Source organism: Camellia sinensis, chromosome 8 (genome assembly GCF_055761805.1).
Source record: "Camellia sinensis isolate YWXY chromosome 8, ASM5576180v1, whole genome shotgun sequence".
Lineage (NCBI taxonomy): Eukaryota > Viridiplantae > Streptophyta > Magnoliopsida > Ericales > Theaceae > Camellia > Camellia sinensis.
The window spans coordinates 60,809,731-60,820,939 of NC_138968.1; positions in this window are offsets into that span (position 1 = coordinate 60,809,731).

An 11,209-nucleotide genomic window follows, 5' to 3' on the forward strand; every position below is an offset into this window, starting at 1 on the left:
GGTATTCTACACCATTCTGTAGATTCTCTTCACCTTTAAGTGATCATTTTGGTAAGCACAAGATGACTTTCAGACCTCGCAATCATGGAAATCCTCCCCTTGTTGTTTTCATTACTTCAAAAAGAAATGAACAAAAGAAACCAAAAGGCAAAAAAATAAAAACAAAAAGAGAAGAAGAAAAAAGAAAAAAAATAAAAAATAAAAAGAAGAAAAGAAAAAAAGAAAAAGAAAAAGGAAAAAAGAAAGAAGTCAACCATCAAGTCAGGGGTATTCATTGGAATAAAATCCAATCAGTTGTGAGGAAAGGAACTTTTGTCTGAATTCAGGGAAGCCAATGCAAGAAGGTACCACATTGCAAGAAGAACCAACTCTAAAAATGAAGCAAAAGAAAATAAGAGGACATGCATAAGAGAATGGAGAACCAAAGCCAGTTCCAGTATTAGGGCAAGGATGACTATTGATCAAATTCATTACAAATGTTGTAACGCTATCCTTGAGAGGCTCACTAGGCAGAAAATCTAAAAGGGCAATCTCGACAAAAGTTACAGCCTGAAAAATAAGAAATCAAACAAATATAGCTTGCAAGGTTGAAAACCCCAAAGGGGCGACTTTGGCAAAAGTTGGAGCCCAAAAAGAGAATGTCAACACCTGAGTGAACCTCAGCCATGAACTACGTTGACCTGATGCCCATTCATAGGATACATAGGCAACTTCATCCTGTAGTTTGGTCTCAACCACGTCCATCTCATTCATCTCGACCTAATCATCTTGCTTAATTCACGTCGTCAGCTTTGTATCAATCCATGAGCTACACCGACTACTACACATACTTGCGGTGGCTAAGGAAGAACTAGCTTGAATCAACAAGTAGAGCAATTTTTAATTCTTGAACTTATCAATAGAATGTCTAACATGAGCAAAAAAAGGATTCGAAATTGAGTTCTAAAGGGAACATAAGTAATACTAGGGGCACTATGAATGATCAGTTACCTTGAGTCTTTTTTTTGCTTTTGGGTCAATTATGAGTTCTGTTGTGTCGTAACTGGTGTTTATCTCAGTCTGCGCTCTTTATTGAGTCACCATAGTGTGTCTCTCACTCAAAGTTCAACAGAGTGGCATGGTCAAAATTCCATACACGATTGTTCGCTCTAAACTCTAAAACAAGTCCATATGTGGAATTCATAAATGCACTGAGAGTGCCCATACAAGATGCATCACATTCATGATCATTGAAAAGTGCATATGAGGGATCCGTCACTGCTTTCGAGAGGACTGGAGTAAGTTCTCAACATGTCGAGAAATAAGAGAAGCATGAGCCTGATTGGTTGGAAACTGTTCTAATGATCCCCATCACACATGCTTCCATAATGTTGAAAAATGTGGCTAATGACTGGACAGTATAGGCAATTTTCAATACATCTGACGGGGCCATCCATCGAACAAAAGGCATGAAGCCAACCGGTGACTGATGACTAGACACTATGGGCAATTTTTAGTGCATCTGACCGGGTCATCAATTGAGCAAGGGGCACGAACCTAACCTTTCTCTCAATCCGCTCAGAGCCATTTGTCGGGCACTTTCCTGGATTAGCGTAGCTTACCACCATGATGATTTTGATATGATTCAGCTTTCGAAAGTTGTCTCCAGCCATTTCAACACTCTCTTAGGATTGTCACCTTCTCTCTGATAAATACATGTGCTTTGGATTATGCTTGCATGATTGGTTGCTCTTGCTCTTGACTTTGTTCTGTACTTAATAGAGTTTCGTTGGGTTACCTCTTGGTTATTTTTCCAGTTATATTTCAGTAAGTTATGGCAAGTTTCCCTACACTCATTTCATAAGGCACATGATGCACTGTCTTGTGCACTTGCATCGCACTGTTCTGGGCATTCCACCTGCATCGCACTGTTCTGTGTACCTACATCGCACTGTCTTGTGCACCCATATCACACTGTCTTGTGCACTTACATCGCACTATTTTGTGTATTCAAACTATATCGCACTGTTTTGTGCACACTACACAGCACTGTTTTGTGCATTCACCTGCATCACACTGTCTTGTGCACCTCATCTCACTATTTTGTGCACCCACGTAGCACTATTTTGTGCACCCCACATCGCACTATTTTGTGCATTCTACTTACATCGCACTATTTTGGGTGTACACCTTGTATCGCACTATTTTGTACACCTTGCATAGCTCAATTTTGTGCATCTACCCTGTATCGCACTGTTTTGTGCATTCACCTTGCATCGCACTGTCTTGTGCACCTATATAGCACTGTTTTGTGTAGTCACCTGCATAGCACTATTTTTTGCATTTATGCACCCTTCATTGTTTTGTACACCTCACCCGCATTGTCTTGTGCGCTCATTGGATCTAGGAGACCTTAAATCCTCTAAAGGTACAATTCCTTTAAAGTTTATTATGCGCGAACGGCTTCAGACGGTCTTACCTGACCGTGTTTGTAGTGAGTTCATAGGAGATCAACTGAGACAGTGAAAATTAGAGTTTCAATGGCTAAGGTCTAGAATGCAAAGATTTGGAATTTTTTAGACTAAAGTCTGGTTTAAATACCCAGGGATGTATCCTCGGCTTGAAATCTGTATGGTAGCCTCATAGGTTAAGGTGGCATGCCACAATTCTAGATACTGAACCAACCTAGCATGTCACCCTATTGGAGAATAGGGAAAGTTGCAAACATAGCCAGGGAAAAAGTAATACTCATGGTGTCATGACCCGAACCCACCCCTATAGATTAAGGTCATAACAGGCCAGTAATCATGAGATTAACTATAGCCTCACGCGAGATTAAAGATATCTTGTTAATAATAAAGGGGCCAAAACGGAAACAGACTTAGATATTTTTGTCCGATGAACTGTGCTTACATGGCATACCAAAACAATTTCCATTTATGTAACAATAACTCACACCATAAACCAAAATAAACATCTTGTACATCTAAGATCATACAAACATATGGCCAACTAAACAGAAAGTTAATATACATAGGTGATCCAACGGATCCACCAAGATAGCAAAAGAGTAAAACAAAAGAACAAAAACGCTGTCTCGTGCATGAGACATCTAGGCTCACTCCACAAAACTTGAACTTCTCACACATTCTTCACTGAGGTTGGGGTTGGGCATCTCTTTTCTCACCTACATACATATAAATAAGAGTGAGCGATAGCCCAACGAATAATACCAAAGTAAAGAGCTTATATGAATGAAATTCTCGAATATGTAATGTCCTTGACAAACACATCAAACAGCCTTAGACCCATTCATATTCTTATCAAATACATCAAACAGCCTTAGGCCCAAACGTATTAAACGACCTCTGGCCCATCACATCAAACTGCCTGGGGCCCAATTCATTTATATCAAATGGCCTCAGGCCCAATTCATTCGTGTCAAACGGCCTCGGGCCCAATCATCGTTTCAAACGGCCTCTGGCCCAATCATATCTAACGACCTCTAGCGCATCATTTTCATATTCATATTATGCACATTTCATATTCATGATCTTGATTATATTTATATTCAAACGGCCTTAGGCCCATTCATATCCTTATCAATTATATCAAATGACCTTAGGACCATATCCTATTCTTCACAGAACCTTATACAAAAATTAGGCATATAGAATACTCATTCATAATTCAAACCAACAAATCCATGAAGCTTATACCGAAGTAGCAGCTAGAAAATAACATACTTCAAAATATCTTTACTAAGATATTACTCACAGTGTTCCATTGATAGATTTTCCCTTGCGCTTGACCCTATACATTTCATAACACATTGGGTCACAAGCAATTCAATATGTTCTTAACTTGTTTATTTCTCTTAGGCCTCTTTCCTCTTGGTTTAATTCATTTACAATACTCAATGCATGCCTAAAAGTGCTTAGAAATGAATGGGAATGGAAAACGGAACATAAAACAGCTGTTCAGGAGTTTCTGAAACAGGGCCCTTCACTCGAACGCAGCATTGGTCGCTCGAGCGGTCTGTAAAACACTATAAAAATACTGGTTGTATGAATTTTACGCTCAAGCGAGACTCTTTCCACTCGAGTGAGAAGTCTTGCAAAATAGGGTTCGCTCGAGTGCAAGATTTGTCGCTCAAGCTACTGTGCAAATCTCTGCAAAACTTACGGGAGCTAAATTTTCACACTCGAGCTAGACTTTTTTCGCTCGAGCGGACAGGTTGAATTTTGGAATTTCTAGAATTCTATTTGAAGTTCAAATCAAATGACCAAAGGTCCAATTCCATGCTAAACTCACTCAAATATGCAAGAATACTTCCAAATACACATATTTGAAGATAACTTCAATTCTAGATCAAAATTCCATGAATTCATCAAATTTCAAACCGTAAACTTCATATATACATAATCCATGTTTTGTATCTTGCATACACAAGCTTCAATGCTTGATACTAAGCTTCAATACATGAAAATTCGTACATGCATGTGTCAAACAATCCTCAATATAACATGATCAACATGCTTTACATTCAACTATGCAAAATTATGGCCAATTCTTACATGCATGCATCTAATTATCTCAAATTTACTAAGCTTAGCTTAATTCATGTATTTAACTTCATATATACTTTGAATTCACTTAGTTATGAACTTAAACTCATGAATTTGAGTTCAATTACTCACCTAGAAGCTTTAACCCTTCCAATTATGGCTAATTCTTGAGCCTAGCTTACAAATTCCCAAGCTTTTAGTTCACACCTTCAAGTATGTGCTATCTCTCTCTCTACAACCGCCTTTATCCCTCTCTCTCTAGAGTATATTTTCAGCCAAGTTATGAAAATGAGCTCAAAAAGAATGAGCATGAGTATAAATAGGTTCTTATATATGCTTGCGTATTCAAATTTGATTAAGGCTAAGTAATTATGCTTAATTTAATTAACTCAATCTTATTATTTTGATTCGAATCAATTTTTAATTAAATCTTACTGTAAGCTCTAAAAATCATGCAAATTGCAAAAATACAATTTCAGTTTATGTTGCCTTTACGGCCTTCAATTTGATCTTATAGCATAAAATCAAACAGATTTTTCCTACGGTGAATAGATAAAAATTCAAAACAACATATAATCATATAATTGGCACTCAAAATCATATCAGGCACATAATCACAATCATAATTAAGAGTAATTAACATAACACAGAACAGGGTTGTCACAATCTTTCTCCTTTTAGGAAGTTTGGTCCTCCAAACTTATTTTACCTCCGTCCAGAAATAAATACAGATAGCGTAGTCGCATTTCATCCCCCCTTTTCCCATGTAGCGTCCTTCCCATAGTGTTCTTTCCATTCTACCTTCACCATTGGGATGGACTTGTTTCTCAGTTGTTTCACTTGTTGATCAATGATCTGTTCTGGTCATTCGTCATATTCCATATTTTCATCAAGTGCTATTCGGTAGTAGTCTATCACATGAAATGGATCTCGGAGATAGCCCTTTAACATTGATACATGGAACACACTGTGTATTTGCTCGAATCCCGGTAGCAAAGCAACTCTATAAGCAACGGGACCAAGCTTTTCTAGAATTTGAAATAGCCCAATGTAACGAGGTGACAATTTACCTTTCTTACCAAATCTCAACTGGCCTTTCATCGGAATCACACAAAGAAATACATGGTCGCCAACTTCATATTCAAGGGGCCTTCTCCGAACATTCGCATAGTTCTTTTGCTGGTTTTATGCTATCTTGAGCCTTTGTTAGATGATTTTAATCTTCTCAGAAATGTCTTGCACAATTTTGGGCCCAAGTAAAGCTCTATCCCCGACTTATGTCTAACAAATTGGCGATGTACACTTTCTGACATACAAAGCTTCATATGGTGCCATACCGATGCTAGAGTGGAAACTGTTATTGTGTGCAAATTTTGCTAGTAGCAAATAGCCCTTCCAGCTCCCTTGAAAATCTGAAGCACACATTCTGAGCATGTCTTCCAAAGTTTGTATGGTCCATTTTGATTGCCCATCTGTCTGTAGATGGAACATGGTACTGAACCTCGGCTCTGTTCCCATAGCTCTTTGTAAGCTTCTCCAAAGTCTAGACACAAATTTTGGATCTCAATCCGATACAATAGATACCGGAACTCCATGTAAACAAACAATCTCATTTACATATATAATGGTTAATCTATAATTATCAAAAGTAGTCTTCACGGGTAGAAAATGCGCAGATTTAGTCAGTCTATCAACTATAACCCAAATAGAGTCCATACCTCTAGGAGTCCAACGTAGGCCAACAACAAAGTCTATGGTGACATGCTCCATTTCGGAATAAGGGGAGGTTGAAGAAGACTACCTGGTTTATGATGTTTAGCTTTAACTTGCTGGCATTGAAGGCCCTTGGACACATACTCTACGATCTTCTTCTTCAATTTGGGCCATCAATAGCTTTGCTTCAAGTCCTAATACATTTTGTTATTACCCCAAATACATAGCAAACATCAACTTGTGAGCTTCATCTAGGATTCTCTTCTTTAGTTCAGGAATGTTTGGGACACATAATCGGTTTTCAAAATTCAACATTTCATTATCAATGTTGAATTCTGGTTTCGGATTTGCTTCAAACTCATCAATTATTTTCTTAAGGAATTCATCATTTCTTTGCCTTTGCTTAACCTCATTAACTATTGTTGGCTCAGCTAAAATGGCAGCTATCAACCTAGCTTGTTCATGTAGCACAACTTCAATCTCGTTTTTCTCCAAATCTTGCAAGATTTCTCTCTGTTCGGTGAGTAGACAAACTAAGTTTCCCATTGATTTTCTTCTTAATGCATCGGTAACTATATTGGCTTTTCCCGGGTGATATTGAATCTGAAGGTCATAATCCTTTATCAACTCAAGCCATCTTTTCTGTCGCATATTCAACTCTTTTTTAGTAAAAAAGTATTTCAAACTTTTGTAATTCATGTAAACTTCACATCTTGCTCCATACAAGTAATGCCGCCAAATTTTTAAAGCAAACACAACTGCGGCCAATTCCAAGTCGTGTGTTGGGTAATTCTTTTCATGTAGGTGCAATTGTTGGGAAGCATAAGCAATCACCCGTCCTTCCTACATTAACACACAACCCAGACCCTGATAAGATGCATCACTATAGATTACAAAGTTTTCCGTACCTGTGGACAAAGTCAGCACTGGTGCAGTAGTCAATCTCGTTTTCAATTCTAGGATGGCAGATTCTCTTTCATCAGTCCATTCAAAAGGCTGTCCTTTGCATGTGAGTTGGGTAAATGGTATGGCTATTTTTGAAAAGTCTTTCACAAACTATCTGTAGTACCCGGCTAAACCCATGAAACTGCAGACTTCCATTATATTTGTTGGAGTAGGCATTTCTGTGGGTCTACTGAAATCCCCTCTTTGTTGATAACATGCCCTAAGAAAACAACCTCATCTAGCCAAAATTCGCACTTCTTTAGTTTAGCAAATAATTTATTTTCTCTAAGTGTTTGCAAGACAGGTCTCAAATGGTGTTCATGTTCAAGTCTACTTTTTGAATATATCAAAATATCATCAATAAAACCACAACAAAGTCATCAAGGTAAGTCTTGAAAATTTGATTCATCAGATCCATAAATGTTGCAGGGGCATTAGTCACTTCAAATGGCATAACAAGAAATTCATAGTGACCATACCTTGTCTGGAACACAGTTTTCTCAACATCTTCTGCTTTTACGTTCAACTGGTGGTACCCGGATCTCAAATCAATTTTGGAAAATACTTGTGATCCCTACAACTAATCTAACAAGTCGTCAATAAGGGGTAAAGGGTATTTATTCTTTGTCGTTACCTTGTTCAGTTCCCGGTAGTCAATACATAGGCGTAAAGTCCCACCATTCTTTTTCACAAATAATACTAGCGCACCCCATAGCGAAGTACTTAGTCAGACAAACCCTTTGTCAAGTAAGTCTTGCAATTGTTCTTTTAATTCTTTCATTTCAACAAGTGACATTCTGTAGGGGGTTTTTGGGGTAGGCTGAGTGTCTGGTACAATATCAATAGTAAATTATATTTCCCTATCAACCAATTCTCTTGGTAATTTATCTGGGAATACATCCGAAAATTCTCTAACAATAAGGATATTGTTCAATTCAACATTCATAGATTGTTCAGACAATACGCTACATAAGTAACTCTAGCACCCTTTCCTGATCAATTTACATGCTTTCATTGCATATATCAAATAAGGTGGAGGCACTACCCCATTGCCTACAAACACAATTTCTTCATGCCCTGGTGGTCTAAATACAACTTGTTTCTTTACACAATCGATGGTGGCATAGTATTTAGATAACCGGTCGATACCCAAAATTACATCAAAATGTCTAAAGTCCAAGGGTAACAAATCTACATATAAGGTAGCACTCCCAATATGCATATCACAAAATCGACACACAAATGTACACAACACAGATTCCCCGAATGGAGCAAATACACATAAGTTACACATAGATGTACATAACACAAATAGAGCAATGATTATAGAGGTCTACTCAATCTAGATGCAAATGCATAAGTTACAAAGAAGTGTGTTGATCCAGAGTCAATTAACACAAAAACATCCTGATTACATATAGAGATAGTGCCTGAGACGACGACCTCTGTGTTCTGTGTATCACCCGGAACGAGCACAAAGACTCTCCCCTGCCTCATGGTATCTCTGGTCATAGCTGGTCTTGTAGTATTTCCCATTTTTTGGACTGATTCAGTTGAGCTAGCAACCATTTTTCCGCTACTTCGATTATAATCCTTTGCCATATGTCCCATTTTACCACACTTGAAGTAGGCCCCTGAAAGACGGTAGCAAACCCCGTGATGTCTTTTACTACATTGGCTACACAATGGAGACGTATCTCTGGAAGAATTTGATGTACTTGAGGATCCCGTATTTTGTTTATTCGAAAGTCTTTTCTTTGAAAAGAAGCTCTGCCTTTTACTTTTCCAATCAGTTGATGGTTTACTCTACCTGGCTATGTTAGCTTATGATATTATGGCCTGATCTAGTACATCAACATCGGTTTTGAGCTTTAGTACATTTACCTTCTCCAAACTATCATCCCGTAGACCACCCTCAAATTTTCTCACTTTCTTATAGTCGGTATTGACCATGTGTGGTGCAAATCTAGCCAATTCAGTAAACTTGGACTTGTACTCAGCTATTGTCATGTTGTTTTGCTTAAGTTCCATGAACTCTAACACTTTTCTGTCACGGACACAATGTGGAAAATATTTGTCGTAGAAAATTTCCAAAAATCGTGCCCAACCAATATCCTTATAGTTCTCACACATCAACATCCACCATCTTCTCACTTCATCTTCCAGTGTAAAGGTGGCTAGCAATACTTTTTATGTTTCTAGACATGGAAACATCTCAAACAACTTCTCTATGCCAAGGACCCATGCTTCAGCCTTCAATGGATCCAATCCTCCGTGAAACTGTGGTGGTTTCATTTTCTTAAACTCTTTGGTGAGAGCTGTTGTTCGGTCATCATTTTGCAAGTCTTGTACAAGTGGTACCGAAGGCTGAGGGTGCGGCTATTACCACTATTGTTGTTGTCTCAACATCTCTGCCATTTCCTGTATTAATCTTTCTATCATATCCATTATGGCAGTAGAGGACTCCTCGAATTCATAAGCTCTTGTTCTCACCATTATCTGATTAATCTTGCATTATTCTTTATACCAAATGTGCACAAGTATGCATATACAAAAGAGCATACATATTCAAATAAACCACAATGCATATAGCACACAGTCATTCATTTCAAAACATTTAAGCATATTCTCAATCCCCTCAATTTCATACTTATCACAAAAATGCATCCTAAATCTCTTCTGGATGCTTATTGCTCATTTGGACAAGTTTGTAAGTTATTAACTCGTGCTCTGATACTACTCTATCATGACCCGAACTCGACCCTATAGATTAAGGTCATAACCGGCCAGTAATCATGAGATTACCTATGGCCTCACACGAGATTAAAGATATCTTGTTAACAATAGAGGGGCCAAAACGGAAGCAAGCCTAGTAATTTTTGTCCAACAAGCTGTGCTTACATTGCATACCAAAAACATTTCCATATATGTAATAATAACTCACACCATGAACCAAAATAAACATCTTGTACATCCAGGATCATACAAACATATCGCTAGCTAAATAGAAAGTTTATATACATAGGTGATCCAACGGATCCACCAAGATAGCAAAAGAGTAAAACAAAAGAAGAAAAACGGTGTCTCGTGTGTAAGACATCCGAGTTGACTCCACAAAACTTGGACTTTTTCCACATTCTTCACTGAGGCGGGGGTTGGACATCTCTTTGCTCACCTACATACATATAAATAAGAGTGAACAGTAGCCCAGTGAATAATACCAAAATAAAGAGGTTATATGAATGAAATTCTCTAATAGGTAATGTCCTTAACAAACACATCAAACGGCCTTAGACCCATTCATATTCTTATCAAATATATCAAACGGCCTTAGGCCTAAACATACCAAATGACCTCTGGCCCATTACATCAAACGGTCTCAGGCCTAATTCATTCATATCAAACAGTCTCGGGCCCAATTCATTCGTCTCAAACGGCCTCGGGCCCAATCATCGTATCAAACGGCCTCTGGCCCAATCATATCTAACGGCCTCTAGACCATCATTTTTATATTTATATTTACGCGCATTTTATATTCCTGATCATGATCATATTCATATTCGACGGCCTTAGGCCCAACGCATTCGTATTCAAACGGCCTTAGGCCCCTTCATATCCTTATCAAATATATCAAATGGCCTCAAGCCCAATTTATATTCTTCACAGAACCTTATACAAAAATTAGGCATATAGAATACTCATTCATAATTCAAACCAACAAATCCATGAAGCTTATACCAAAGTAGCAGTTGGAAAATAACATACTTGAAAATATCTTTACTATGATATTACTCACAGTGTTCCATCGATGGATTTGCCCTTGCGCTTGAGCATATACATTTCATAACATATTGGGTCACAAGCAATTCAATCCGTTCTTAACTTGTTTATTTCTCTTAGGCCTCTTTCTTATTTCTTTAATTCATTTACAATGCTTAATGCATGCTTAAGAGTGCTTAGAAATGAATGAGAATAGAAAACGGAACATAAAATAGCTTTTCAAG